This window comes from Panthera pardus, unplaced genomic scaffold, assembly GCF_024362965.1.
Source record: "Panthera pardus isolate Hobbes unplaced genomic scaffold, ASM2436296v1 HiC_scaffold_16, whole genome shotgun sequence".
NCBI classification, from domain to species: Eukaryota; Metazoa; Chordata; class Mammalia; order Carnivora; family Felidae; genus Panthera; species Panthera pardus.
In genome coordinates, this window is record NW_026526721.1 from 142,125,822 (window position 1) to 142,141,244 (window position 15,423).

The following is a 15,423-nucleotide window of genomic DNA, read 5'->3' on the forward strand; positions in this document are numbered from 1 at the left end:
AGATAGTCAATACTGGTGATTTTTAAATGCAAATGTCCCTTCCATTTCCAATTACCCTCCTGGGAAATTTCACTTGAACAATTCACTAGATACAATTTTCACCTCTGTAAATTTTGCTGTCCCTTTCACAGACTTGAGAGTCCATGGAAAGCATGCATAAATGACTTAGTAAAGCAAGTGGCTGAATGTCATGCTTAATTTTAAGTGTTATCTGAAGATACCATGCCAAGAATCGAAAGATGGTAACAGAAACGTCAAGGAGAAAACCCCTGCTAGGGAGTCCTTCATGTCCAGTGTGAGTATATATCATCCAAACTGGAATGGACTTATAAAATTAAGAAGAAATGTATCAGTTACAGAATAGGATGCTAAAAACCACCCCAAAATTCGTTCCCGTAAAAGAAAGATTATTTATTATTTCTCTTGAGTTTTTGCATTGGCCAGGGGTTGACTGATACAAGTTGAGCTCGGCTGGGAACAGCTCTGGCTTCATGTGTCTCTCATTTTCCTCCTGGGTCCAACTGGCTTGTCTAGGCATATCCTTCTCATGTCCATGGCAGAAATTCAAAGGTGTAAACTCAACGGCATAAATGCTTTTCTCAAGCTTCTACATGAATCAGTTAACATGCAAGTCATGTGGCTGAAGCTAGAAACAAGAAATAGGGAAATACTGTCCCTTCCTTGGCGAGCAGAACTACAAAGGCACATGACAAACAACACAGATATAGTGCACTGACCACCGTAGTTGTTTAGGGAGAGAAGTATTGGTGCCACAAATTCAATCTATCTCGGGCTATAATTAATAAACCAAGGCATCCTAAACAATCTGCCTCAAAGTGAGTGTATATTGAAAAAACACAATAGAAAAAGATGCGGCTATTGTATGATATTAATCAAGTCACATCACCTCTCTAGGCCTCTCTAGGCCTCAATTTTCTCGTGGAATCTTATATCTTATGATTCTAAGTATTACTAGAAGCAATTGTATTCATTTCCTCCATAAATGAAGATACACATGAAAATTGAACTGAGAAAGCATACATGTTGTGATTTATCTTAAACCTTCTGCCAGATGGTCATTAATCTCATTACTCGATACAGATTCCAATCAGGATGAGGGCACGTAGGCCAGTGCTTGTTTCCATGACTGTGCAGCTGCCCCACCTACATGGAAATACCATAGGAACAGACTATTAAACCGAGCTGTGTTTGCAACTGCTCCCTAGAACCTTATTATGAATAATATGTGTGCTAATCAGAAATTCAATTAATAGGGATTTGAAAAGATTTAGAGCAATACATCTTTTTCCCTTACTTCATTCTCTTGCAATGAGAGTGAAGAATGGATGTGGTTATTTTAATAACAAAAAAAGCCATCTGCCTACAAGGGTGATTGCAGTTTGGTACCCTCTGTCCCAGGTACTCTCAGAAGTCCACAAACATCTTGGCCGAACACTGAAGTCTGTCTGCTTTCACATTTGAGCATTTTTGTCTCTCCCTCCTACCATCACTGCATTCACTTACACAACTGGTCAAAAATAACCTGCCTCCCCCCCCACCGCCCCAGGGTACCCTTCCAGCTAGAGTCTTGGACATCTTCTTTACTATACTCTGAAACATATCAGGTGCCAGGAATAGATGGAGCTCTGTCCTACTGTAAAGGGGGGGATGGGAGGTATTCTTGTATTTTTTCTTACATTTTTTTCCTTTTTATAGACTTTATTTCTTAGAACAGGTTTAGATTACAGAAAAATTGAGAGAGTAGTAGAGTTCTGATTTCCCTCATATTACTTGCCCCTACTATTAACATCTTACATGAATATGACACATTTTTTTTTGCATATAATGAACCAACAGTGATATATTGTTATTAACTAACGCTCATAGTTTATTTAAATTTCCTTGGTTTTTACCAAATGATCTTTTTCTGTTCAGGATTCCATATTACATTTATGTTAGGTCCCTTTAGGCTCCTCCTAGCGGTGGTCATTCCTCAGACTTTGTTTAGATTACCTGGAGACTTTTAAGGAGTACTGGTCAGGTGTTTTGTTGGATGCTCTATTATTAGAATTCGTCTACTATCATGAAAGAGTGGGTTTATGGGTTATTGGGAAGAAGTCCAGACAGATAAATTGCCATTTTCGCATCCTATCAAGTATATGTACCAGCAATGTAATTTATAACTACTGATGTTGGCCTTGACCACCTGACTAAGGTAGTTTTTGTCAGGTTTCTCCACAATGAAATTACTCTTTCCTCCCCTTTCTATGCTGTACATTTTGAAAAGAGCTCCCTCTGGTCGGCCTACATTTTTTTTTTTAATTTTTTTAACGTTTATTTATTTTTGAGACAGAGAGAGACAGAGCATGAACGGGGGAGGGTCAGAGAGAGAGGGAGACACAGAATCTGAAACAGGCTCCAGGATCTGAGTGGTCAGCACAGAGCCCGACGCGGGGCTCAAACTCACGGACCGCGAGATCATGACCTGAGCCGAAGTCGGCCGCTTAACCGACTGAGCCACCCAGGCGACTGGGGTCGGCCTACACTTAAGGAGGGAGAGTTTATGCTCTAGCTCCTTGAGGGTGGATCTCTACATAAAATATTTGGAATTCTTCTGTGCATGGGCTTTGTCAATTCTTACTCATTTATTAATCTATTCAATCACTTATTTACATCATTTGGAGTCATGTATACTTATTTATAATTTGAGTTGAAGTCTAATACTCTATTTTTCCCCTCAAGTTGTCCCATTTTTGGCCATTGGGAGCTCTTTTAGTTGGCTCTTGTCTCCCATTGGTATGTCCCCCTTACTGTGTGTGTGTGTGTGTGTGTGTGTGTGTGTGTGTATCACCTTCTTCTTTTTTATTTAGTTCGTTTTTACTTTCTGGTGCTACAAGATGATGCAGGCTCATCTTGTATTATTTCCTCTCCAAGTCGTAGAATCAGTCATTTCTCCAAGTAGCCCTCAGAGGACTACTTGTTTTGGAGAACGTTGTTAGAAACCAAGGTCCAGGTGCTAGTGTGTTTATTGCTATTGGAATGTTAATTCTATTAGCCTCTCTCAGCTGACAGAGCAAAAAAAAAATGTGTTTATACTAATCTATATATACACTCATATCTATAAATATTTATATGCATAAAAATCCGTGTCTGTATGAAGCTAAACATAAGTTCTTACTGATGCGCCCAACTCTAATCCACTGCATATGGGTCATTGTAGCCTCTTCTTGCTCATCTGGAACCTCCCAATCTAATAGTGGAAGAACTGGTCCCCACCATCAGCTGTCCATTTAATTCTTAAATTCCAGGATACATGCATGGCAGTATCAGAATTGTTAAACTGAATCCTCATGGGAAACAACTTTATCAACTAGGATACAGTTTGTTTTTTTTTTCTTTAGTCTGAGGAAGTCAACTCATTTCCAAAAATACTTAGGTTGACAAGTTTCCCCCTCATCTGCTTCAGTGAGGTACTTTCACACATTTGTAATATAGTTAGATTTTTTTGTCACTGTCTGTGTTCCTTCTTGAGGTCCCAAGATTCTTTATTTATATCTTTATATAGTAAATGGTAATTTGGAGTTCAAAGTAAATAATGTCGATCAATGTTCCCCACTTCTCAAACCTTTCCACACAATGATGCCTCTGTTTTTCATTTCATATCATTGAAGAATTAAATAATAAACTCATAGAATATAACAACCATTGGGAGTCTCAGGGGTTTCCTCACTCGTTCAGCCAAGGAATAGCAGGCCAAACAAATCATACAGTTTGTCCAAGGACTAGGACTCAGATCTCTTAGTCCCCAAACCAAAGCCATTTTCCTTATACAACCTAATATACAGGGAGAAGAGTGCTGTCTGTAAGGAAAATCAAGCTTTGGTTGTTCTGATATATCTCAGTTCCCAGTTCCCGGTGACATTGCAAACTTGGGCTTGCCACACTGTGGCTCTTTATGCAGTGTGCTTTCAAGTCAGTTAACTGTCCCTTTGTCCTATAAGAGCATTCATGCCGACCCAAGCAAAATGTGGTCATTTCCAGGGTAGCCTCTATGCTACCATTGCACATAGATTGAATATCCTTTCCAAATCTTGTGAAAAGGAAGGGGAAGAAGAGTGGATCTCTTTAGATCAACAAAAATCATAAATCTTTAGTTCTCATTGTTCAGAGCATCAGCTCCAGCGTTGCCTCTTCCTGCAGCCTTCCCAGATTCATCTTTCTCTTTCCCTGTGTTTCTATAGCCTTTGTCACACTACTTTCTGCCATTAGATATAAAATCTTGAGGTCTGAGACCCATGGCATTTATTTCAATTCCTTCCATAGATGACTTTATCAGTGGCAAATAAAATATTTTGATTAATATTTGTTTAGGCCATTAGTAAAGGGTGAATGAAGGGAGTTAGAAACACCATTAAGAAGTTAGAAAGAGGGGGCACCTGGGTGGCTCAGTCGGTTGAGCATCCGACTTCGGATGAGGTCATGATCTCACAGTTCATGAGTTTCAGCCCCGCATCAAGCTCACTGCTGTCAGCCCAGAGCCCACTTTGCATGCTTTCTCTCTCTCTCTCTCTCTCTCTCTCTCTCTCTCTCTCTCCCCTTCCCCATTCATGTTCTTTCAAAAATCAATAAAAAAACATTTTAGAAAATGTTACAAAGAGGGGTGCCTTGGTGGCACAGGTGGTTGAGTGTCTAATTCTTGATTTCAGCTCAGGTCATGATCCCAGGGTCATGGGATTGAGCCCCATGTCAGACTCCATACTCAGCTTGGAATTCTCTCTCTCTCCCTCTCTCTATGCCCCTCTCCTGCTTACACTCTTACTCTTTCTCGCTCTCTCTCAAAATAAACAAATACACATTTTTTTTTTAAAGTTAGAAACAGGAATAAGATGGGAAAAAGAGAAAACCAATACCAGCCATGAAAAGAACAAGAAAAGGATGAAAAAAAAGTATGATTCAAGTTGCATTAGCAACCTTAGGGCCCAAAGGAGAAAGAGGATTCAGGCTACCTAAGAAAGAGTCCATACACTCTGTAAAAACATAGATATGGGATGATCATGAATGTACAGTCCTTCTAGAATGCTAACCATCATGATATAAGTAAAGATCCTTCTGTGTCTCCAAGGTAGAGGATGCCCATAGACTTATGACATAAAGATTAGAAGAAATCTAAAAACAACCTTACCTACCTTCCTCTCACTCATTGCTATACTTCATAGTGCCCAGCACTGTAAATGGAAGTCAGAGTATCACAGGTCCCCAGGGTTGCATGAGAAAGGATTCTGGATAGAACCAAAGACCATGAAAGCCAGAGCCTCATATTCCCATTTGAGATACCTTTTAGCCAAGAGACAGAAACTTGACCTTGGGGTTCAAAGTCACAGAACCACAAAGATCTTTCCATAACAGTGACTGATGCCTTCACAAGGACATGAGAAAGGTAGATAGAATAGATAGATAGAATTTGTAGTTTCAGATGAAAAAGCTGGAAAAAAAAAACCTTCTGTCATTGATAATGGACCCTAGGGTAATCAAGAACTGAACAGAATCATGGAAGAGACTATTAATTGAAATTGTTTCAGAAAAGTAAATAAAAATTGCATGTCTAGGTGGCTTAAGTGGTTAAGCATCCCACTCTTGGGTTCAGCTCAGATCTTGAGCTCTCAGTTCATGAGATCAAGCCCTGCGTTGAGCTCTGTGGTGTCAGCACAGAGTCTGCTTGAGATTCTCTCTCTCCTCCTCTCTCTCTCTGCCCCTCCCCTGCTCATGATCTCTTGTATTCTTTCTCTCTCTTTCTCTCCTTCTCTCTCTAAAAATAAATAAATAAACTTTCAAAAAAAAGTGGGACACCTGAGTGGCTCAGTTAGTTGGACATCCGACTTCGACTCAGGTCATGATCTCACAGCTCATGAGTTTGAGCCCTGCGTTGGGCTCTGTGTTGACAACTCAGAGCCTGGAGCCTGCTTCGCCTTCTGTGTCTCCCTCTCTCTCTGCCCCTCGCCTGCTCACACTCTGTGTCTCTCTGTCTCTCAAAAATAGTTAAACATTGGAAAAATGTTAAAAAAAAAAAAAGTAAATAAAAGTAATAGAGAAGAGCCAAAAATGTCTATAGACATGTATTCAAATCTGCCCACTTCTGGGTGATTTGGGGCATGTTACTTGCACTTGTCTAGCCTTACTCTCATTCCTTGTAAAATTATAATAATGATACTTATCTGGTAAGATTATTATAAGGGTAAAATGAGAAAAAGTAGGTAAAACAACAAAGAGCCTGAAATACAGAGAAAGAAGTCATCATCATCACCATCAACAATCAGCAAATCAACAATTGCCAAAATTTATCAAGTACTTATTGTTTGCTAAACATTGTACTAGGTGTGTTACACGTAGTTGTTGTTATTAGTATTATTGTTGACCAATCGGCAATATTAGAAGGTTATGGATTTTCCTTTTTATAAAATGGCCATCGAGTCAGACTAGTTTTCTCATGCCTTGAAGAATTTGTATAAAGCAGCCTAAAGGCAGGAGAATGGTAAGTGATCCCACCCAAGTCTTTTGCCTTCTTACAATTCCTGGTGAAATGAAACATCCCAGGCAATGCTAGTCAGGAGATAGAGAGGAAAGACACGTGGCATTTGTACATTTCCCAATCTTCTGAGAGTTAGCTTTCAATGTCTACTGCCCTGTATCGGTCCAGAGAGGAGGTTTTATGAACTGGTTTCTTCTCAGGCCCAGATAGCTGCAGCCATGTGTCTCTTTAGAGTGAGGGCTGAATTTATCAGTTACTGGTAACAATTTCTTTTAAGAAAGAGGAAAGCAAATTGCCACTTTAAAAAAAAAAAAAAAAAAAACCTGCCTAAATTTCAGGAGCATTAATTACTATTGCCCTTAAGCTTCTGGGAACTCATGCTGTCTTTCCATGGTGATTATCATGATTACATATGCTATTTAATTTTATATCTTGGTCTCTACAGAAATTACAGATATGTTTCAGCTTAGCTAGAGGAGTTTTCAATCAAAGCAAGTTAACATGATTTACCTCATTCTAGATTAAACTCAGTATGGTTATGTTCATCTTAAATGTGTGATCACATCCTTGGGCTTTTCAACGCGAAGTTTTGTATAGATATCTGGTCCTTTTTATTGTCAGCTGGAAAGCCTTATGCGATCAGTTGGTCTAGGTCCTGACCTTCACTGCTAGGCTAGCCCAGTGAGGAAATGGCTAAAAGGCCAGGCTACATCCTTCTCCTGCACTGATCTGGAATAAATTGAAGCCAGTGCCAGACTCCCACTGGTTCCCATTATCTTTGTCTGATACAACACAGTAAGAATTTCCTGGTCAAATCAAGGGACAGATAATTCCTGATGAGCCTGAGAGCCAAGAGGAGCTCACGTCAAGGGCTTTGGTGGCCCTACTCTTCCTTTAAATGGAGATACATGTTGTCAAAACCAAGCAAGGAACAGAGGATTATAACAGGGTCCTGATTCTACAAGGGCCCATCTCTTTCTCTGCTAACTGGGACTTTACTCCCCAAACTCAAAGAATATTAGGGCCAAAGAACAAAAGTCTGTGGTAGTAGAGATGGTGAATGGCAAGGCAGAATGAAGAACTCATTTAAAAATAGGCATGGCCAAACACAGGACAAGTGCTGATCAAATGACCACTAAACCGGGACCCATGAGCCCATCGAGTGCTACGGGTTTTCCTGTCATATCTATAATACGTTGGCAAAAGGGCACAACCACCTTTCTAAATAACACAGCCTATGTACCCATTTCATCCATGTCAGAAAATGAATAACATCCTACATTAAGCAACAATTTACGATTTAAGCTACAATGGAAAATACATTTCCCCAAACACCAGGAATTGTTTTATACCAACTTTTCAAAAGTGAGTACGTTTTATTTATGTTTTTGCTCTCGAAGCTGGTGACAGAGAGCTCAATCTGGGAAAATCCATATTCGTGCTGAGAAGTTGTCTGCACAGCAGCGGAGAGAACTTATACTGGTTTCGGTTAAACCTGCTTACAGTTTGGGGACTTTTTGCCTTAAAGGCCCACATGACAAGTCAGACAACTTCCACAAGATGCCATGTATTTGTCCAGTTCGAGGCATAGCTAGGAGGCTTGGGTCTAATCTTGGCTTTGCCACTAACAGGACACATATACTTCAAGAAGACACAGCCTTCCTGGACTTTAAGTCCCTCATCTGTGAACTAAAGTAGTTGGGCTAAGTTAATATTTCTCAGCCCTGGACATCGGGGATTTGAATCACTTGGGAAGATTTTTAAAAAGCAATGCCCAGGCCTTACCTTAGACTAATTAAATTAGATTCTCCAGGGTGTGAAGCTGTTTGTTTAAAGTTCCTCCGGCTGAGACCCTTGAGGCCAGATTAGTCCTGAGTTCACATGGTGTGGACATTCTGTCACTTTCAATTTCACATCATCTTGGAATTTTTGGTCTCCTCTGAACTGTCTCTCCTGTGGAAGACAGAATTCTAAGAAGACCGTCAATGAGTTACACCCTTGTACAACCCCTTTGACTGCAGATAGAACCTGTGACTTGATTCTGGCCAAGAGATACAGCAAAGGTGATGAGATGGTCAGTCTCATGATTATGTCAACTTATGTTAGCAGATTGGACCAAGAGATGCTCCTGTGGGTTTCGAAGAAGCAAACTGCCATGTTGTCAAAGGGTTTCGGCCATGGAGTGAATAGTTGTGCTCCCTGCCTCCAAAAGTCGCATGTTGAGATCTAATCTTTATTGTGATAGTATTTGGAGGTGGAGTCTTTGGGGTGATTAGATCATGAGGGAGGAGCTTTCATGAATGGGATTAGCATCCTTACAGGAAGAGGCCAGAGCGCTAGCTTGCTCTCTTTCCGTCATGTGAGAACATAGGGAGAAGGTAGCAATCTGCAAAACTGGAAGAGGGCCTTTATCCCACTATGCTGGCATTCTGATCCCAGGCTTCCAGGCTCCACAACTGTAGGAAATAAATTTCTGTTTTTTATAACCCACACAGACAATAGTACTTTGTCAATAGCAGCCAGAACCAAATAAGACAATGTCTGAAAGAGCCACACAGCCAGGAGCCGCTATACCCTCTGGTCTCTGGCTGACAACTAGCAAGAAAGCAGGGACTTCAATTCTAACAGCTGCGGAGCTGAATTCTGCCCCAAACCATGTGAGCTTGGGCTTGGCAGAGAATCCAGAATTCCAGAAAGGAATGGCCTGCACCAAGACGGCAGCCTTATGGGACCCTGAGCAGAGGACAGCAATCTTTGTCTGGTCTCCTGACCCACAGAAACTATGAGATAATAAATGCATATTGTTTTAATTTGCTAAATTTGTGGTAGTTTGTTATACAGCAATAAAAAACTAATATGTTTTCGAAATGGTATGCTCATGCTCAGCATGACGGTGCCTGGTGGTATCTTCCAGAAAGGTGTGAGATATATTTTGGGGAAAGCTGGACTTGTAACCTGAAAGATAAAATGTAGAATTAAGATTTTCAAAAAAGTGATATACATATGTAAAATTTAAGTTATAATTCCCCAAATACAAGTGCTTAAAATTTATTTTAAAAATCTATTAATTTTTAATTCAGGAAAGACCTATGTGAAAATCTTTGCCATCACAAAACTAAATGCCTTAAGGCTTATTCTTGCCATGTCTTGACCTCAGGTCTCCCATTGGTAAAATGAGGTGAGCGGAGAAGTTCCCTTTCAATTCCTATGAACCTAGGCTCTTTCCATAGCAATCACATCCGCACATGAAGGGTATGCAGTCTGATGTTAGCCTGATCTGATTTTAATTCTGGTCCACTCATCAGTTATAGATTTTGGCAAGTGACTGATCAATCTTACTAAGCCGCAGTTTCCTCATCTAAAAAATGGGAATAATAAAATAATCTTCTAGTTTTGTGGGTGGGTTTATCACACGGATTAATGGACATAATGGGTTTTATTAAACACAGGACTTGACACGTAGTAGTGACTCAAAAATGGTAGTGGTGGTTGCTTTGGTTGCAAGCTGTTTGCTTGATGGCACGAGGAACAATTTGTTTATTTTTGGCACCTGTAATGATCCATCCTAGAAGATCGTTCAGAAAACCTAAGGGGTTGACAACACACATTTGAGAATGTGGAGTTAGGAGAATGAAATCATGGTAGTGTCTGCAGAGGAGGGCAGTGTCCTGCTCCAAAACCAGCATGGAGAGGCAACGTCCTCTACCCCTTCCTCTATTTTCATTGCTTCTCGCTTCAACATCACCAAAGACCAGCACCAAAAGGATGGACGTGACAGAGATTAACAATGCATTCCTAGTAGTTTATCTGGGCTAAAGAACAAAAATATGAATTGTTCCCCCATTCTTTAACTTGTCCCCGATGTATTCTTTCCCTTTTCACTATTGAAGCTAGTCTTCTTCAGACACTATTCTGAACTACTTTCAAAGAGCAGATGTAGTTCTTTTGAAGTTAAATAATGGGTGGCTGGTTGACAGGCTTAAGAAGTCTTCAAATATTATTGTATTGGAGCTGCATCATTGAGGAAGATTATGGCCAAGAAAGATACTCTTTGCTCAAGCAGAGCTGTTAAACAAACAATTTCCCAAGTCTCACCCTAAATGTGGAGAAGAGAACTATAAAGCTGGCCCCAAGAGAGACTTTATGATTGGCTGACAAGAGTTTTTAAGAAAGTTGCTTGACAACCCCCAGAGCCCGCATTTATTTGGCAAAGAATGGATTGCTTTTCAAAAGAGAAATAAATTAAATAAGAGATAACTTCTCTTGAATGAAAAAAAAAATTAATAGAAACAGAAGAAGTTCTTAAAGGATAAGTATATGAAATACTAAATTATATTGAAAGATGAAAGTCAAGACTTAACAAATTCATGACCAGAAATTCCATATGAGCTAAAAATAAAGAAGTTTAGATAAATTCATGGATATGAGAACCACAAGGAATCATCAATTTCAAATCAGAGGTCTTGGAGGTGTTCAGAGTCTGAAATACACGTCTTAAAAATACAGTCTTGAAAAACATCAAGCACCCCATCCCACAAAAGGTCCCTTGATGATACCATCAGAAAAGTAATTCATCACAAATTGGCCCCTGTATTACATTCTTTTTCTCTTAGACACAAAGGAATAAAAGACAAGAAAAAGAATGATAGTCTGTTTTTTTCAAAATGCTTTTATCTTAAGCATACATACTTTTTTTTACAATGTTGCGTATTTATTTTATTTATTTATTTATTTATTTTTATTTAATTTATTTTTTTAATTTATATCTAAGTTAGTATATAGTGCAACAATGATTTCAGGAGATTCCTTAATGCCCCTTACCCATTGAGCCCATCCCCCCTCCCACAACCCCTCTAGTAACCCTGTTTGTTCTCCATATTTAAGAGTCTCTTATGTTTTTTCCCCCTCCCTGTTTTTATGCCATTTTTGCTTCTATTCCCTTATATTCATCTATTTTGTATCTTAAAGTCCTCATATGAGTGAAGTCATATGAGATTTGTCTTTTTATGACTGACTAATTTTGCTTAGCATAATACCCTCCAGTTCCATCCACGTAGTTGCAAATGGCAACATTTCATTCTTTTTGATTGCCGAGTAATACTCCATTGTATATACGTATATACCACATCTTTTTTATCCCTTCATCTGTCGGTAGACATTTGGGCTCTTGCATACTTTGGATATTGTTGATAGAGCTTAAAGCATACATACTTTTTTTTTTTTTTTAATTTTTTTTTTCAACGTTTTTTATTTATTTTTGGGACAGAGAGAGACAGAGCATGAATGGGGGAGGGGCAGAGAGAGAGGGAGACACACAGAATTGGAAACAGGCTCCAGGCTCCGAGCCATCAGCCCAGAGCCTGACGCGGGGCTCGAACTCACAGACCGCGAGATCGTGACCTGGCTGAAGTCGAACGCTTAACCGACTGCGCCACCCAGGCGGCCCAAAGCATACATACTTTTAATACATACCATGGTATTTATCTGAGGGGCAATCTGAATGAAATTTACCTTGTTCAGTCAGAATAATTGCTGTAAGCTTTATGATAAAAATCAGAAGAAAATGGCCTATGAGAGAATCTGGCCCCTGGGTCCATGTGGCGCAAAAGTAGGAGGGCCGTTTCCTTGTGCATCCCTGGAAACTGCACCTTCTTCATCATTCAGAAGGCCGGGAGGCCCCAGGGCTCAGCCTGAGTTCTAGGATGGTACTTTGGCCCCCAGCATTAATATTCTAGTGCTGTGTCATTTCCCCAATAGCAGGTTATAAACCGACTACACCGTATGTGATCCTCTGTTGGAACAAGAAGACAAACTCTGGATGGTGGAGAACAAAGTGGAAAGAAAATTTGTTCGGAAGAAGCCTGAGAAAACGATGAGCAGATAGAGAGGCAACAAGACCTGGGAGGCAAGCTGCATCCATCTCCAGTAAAGTACAGACTGAGGAAAAAAAGCAGTGAACTAAGAAAATTGGAAAGATACTTCCTCTGATCTCAGACCTTATGTCTTTAAGGAAACACCTTTTTCAACTTACCTGGAAAGAGTTTGAAACACAATTTAGACTTAATCATGAGGGAAGTTGTGTAGGGGAGAATCATCAATTTAATTAGGAAATCCTTCCTCTGCTTGCTCCTTATGCTAATAACCCCCTTTAAATGTAAATCAGTGCGGAAATTACTTCAGTTAAAACCATTTGAAACCCGTAGAAAACCCCTATGAAATTATTGAATGTGGCAAAACTTTCACTCACATGTCACACCTCATTAAATGTGGAAGTCAGGCTTAAGAGAGACCTTGTTCTAAGGAATACTGAAGAGCCTTTAGCTAGATGACAGATCTCTGAGCAGAAGAAAATGTTTACTGGAGAGAAACCAGTGAATACAACAAAACCTCGTTGATTCTTAGAAAATTTGGACAGAAAGCTTTTAAATGTACTGAGTATGATAAAGTTTTCTGTCGAACTTCTCTCGAACTTTATCCCTTCCTCTACATTTGAAAGGTCATACACACAGAATCCTTACAAATGTTAAGAATTATGGAAATCCCTTTAGCCAAAAGTAAATCCTAATTCATCAAAAAATTCATACTGGAGAGAAACCTTGTGAATGTGGGAAAGCTTCCATTCATATGTCACACCTCAGTCAGCAGAAAACTTGTAGTGGGGAAAACCCTTTGCCTGTAAGGTATGTGGGAAAGTCTTCAGCCACAAATCAAATCTTACTGAGCATGAACATTTTCATAATAGAGAGAAACCTTTTGAACGTAACGAATGTGGAAAAGCCTTTAGCCAGAAGCAATATGTTATTAAACATCAGAACACCCACACTGGAGAGAGGCTTTTTGAATGTAATGAGTGTGGAAAATCCTTCAGCCAGAAGGAAAACCTTCTCACCCATCAGAAAATTCACGCTGGAGAGATACCTTTTGAGCTTAAGGATTGTGGGAAAGCTTTCATTCAGAAGTCAAACCTCATCAGACACCAGAGAACTCACACGGGAGAGAAGCCTTTTGTATGTAAGGAATGTGGAAAACCCTCCAGTGGCAAATCTAACCTTACCGAGCATGAGAAAATTCATATTGGAGAGAAACCCTTTAAATGTAGTGAATGTGGGGGCGCCTGGGTGGCTCAGTCGGTTAAGCGTCCAACTTCAGCTCAGGTCATGACCTCATAGTCTGTGAGTTCGAGCCCCACGTTGGGCTCCGCGCTGACAGCTTGGAGCCTGGAGCCTGCTTCCGATTCTGTGTCTCCCTCTCTCTCTGCCCCTCCCCTGCTCACACTCTGTCTCTCTCTCTCAAAAATAAATAAACATTAAAAAAAATTTTTTTTAAATGTAGTGAATGTGGAACAGCTTTTGGGCAGAAGAAGTACCTCATAAAACATCAAAACATTCACACTGGAGAGAAACCCTATGAATGTAATGAACGTGGAAAAGCCTTCTCTCAACGAACATCACTTATCGTATATGTGGGAATTCATTCAGGTGATAAACCTTACGAATGCAATGTATGCGGAAAAGCCTTCTCTCAAAGTTCATCTCTTACTGTGCATGTGAGAAGCCATACAGGTGAGAAACCCTATGGTTGTCATGAATGTGGGAAAGCTTTCTCTCAATTCTCAACCCTTGCTCTGCATTTGAGAATACACACAGGTAAGAAGCCTTATCAATGTAGTGAATGTGACAAAGCTTTTAGCCAGAAGTCATACCATATTAGACACCAGAAAATTCATACTCATTAAAAACCCTATAAATATCTTAAAAATTGGAAAGTGTTCATCAGGAGATTAAACCTCATAGCACATCAGAAATGATCATCCTGAAAGAAGCTATCACAAATGAGGAAAACAAAAGCTAAAAACTTACTGGACACCATGGAATTTATACTGAAGAGAAAGACATTTATATGATAAAAATCCTGGCCCCCTCCCCAAAAAAGCTGATGGCCTAGGTAATGCTGAAACTTTAGACGCATTTCCACCAAACGTGCTTCTTCTCGCTGTCTGCATTTATCTGGAGATCTTCACCAATGTAATCAAAAAATAAGTTTTAAGTATTGGAAAGGAAGAGACTTTTATGGTATTGATTTAGTAGAACAGAAGAGATTCTGGAAACACCTATGCATCCATTAAAATTTAGAATATGATAGAAATGGCAATAGGAGGTGAGAAGATAATGGGACTATGTAAAAAGTGATTTGGAGGTAATTTGTTCCCCAAAGAAAAAACAGACCATGAACTGTAAACAGAGGTAAGAGCCAAGAGGATAAAAACAAGAATAGAAGCTGTATACGGAAATGGTTATGACCTTCGGAGTAGGGAGACATCCCTTATAACGAGCTCAAAAATTCTCTGAATTTGTATGCTTAGGAAATATGTACCAGTGTGCTTCCTGTGGCATGATTTGTAGTTAGCCGTAAGTTGGAAACGACTTAAAGGCCCATCGGGAACAAAACGGAAAATACTTATGATGGAATACTGTATATCTGTAAAATTTAACAAATGAGATCTGTATGCATTACAGAGAAAGATCTCAAAAGTCATGTTGAAGGGGGAAAATGAAGTTGCAGAATAACACATATATTACAATGCATTTCTGTAAATTTTAACTAAAACTTTACTCATGAAATTCAGTACTTTGTATTGGTAATTGATACATATATGTATGTATGTTTTTAAAATGTTTTTGAAATGGATTGGAAGGATACAGACCGAACTCTTGATAGTGGTTGCTTGTGAAGAGTGGAGCAGGAAAGGGGATGAGGGTGGGAGGGATGGGATGGGGACTGTTTAAAGGGGGGGGGGTGTTCATTTTTATATATAAATATCCATTTCTCTTAAAAACTAAAGACTGCAAGTAAATATCTCAAAATACTGGATAATTCTGATTGTGGTATATGGATAT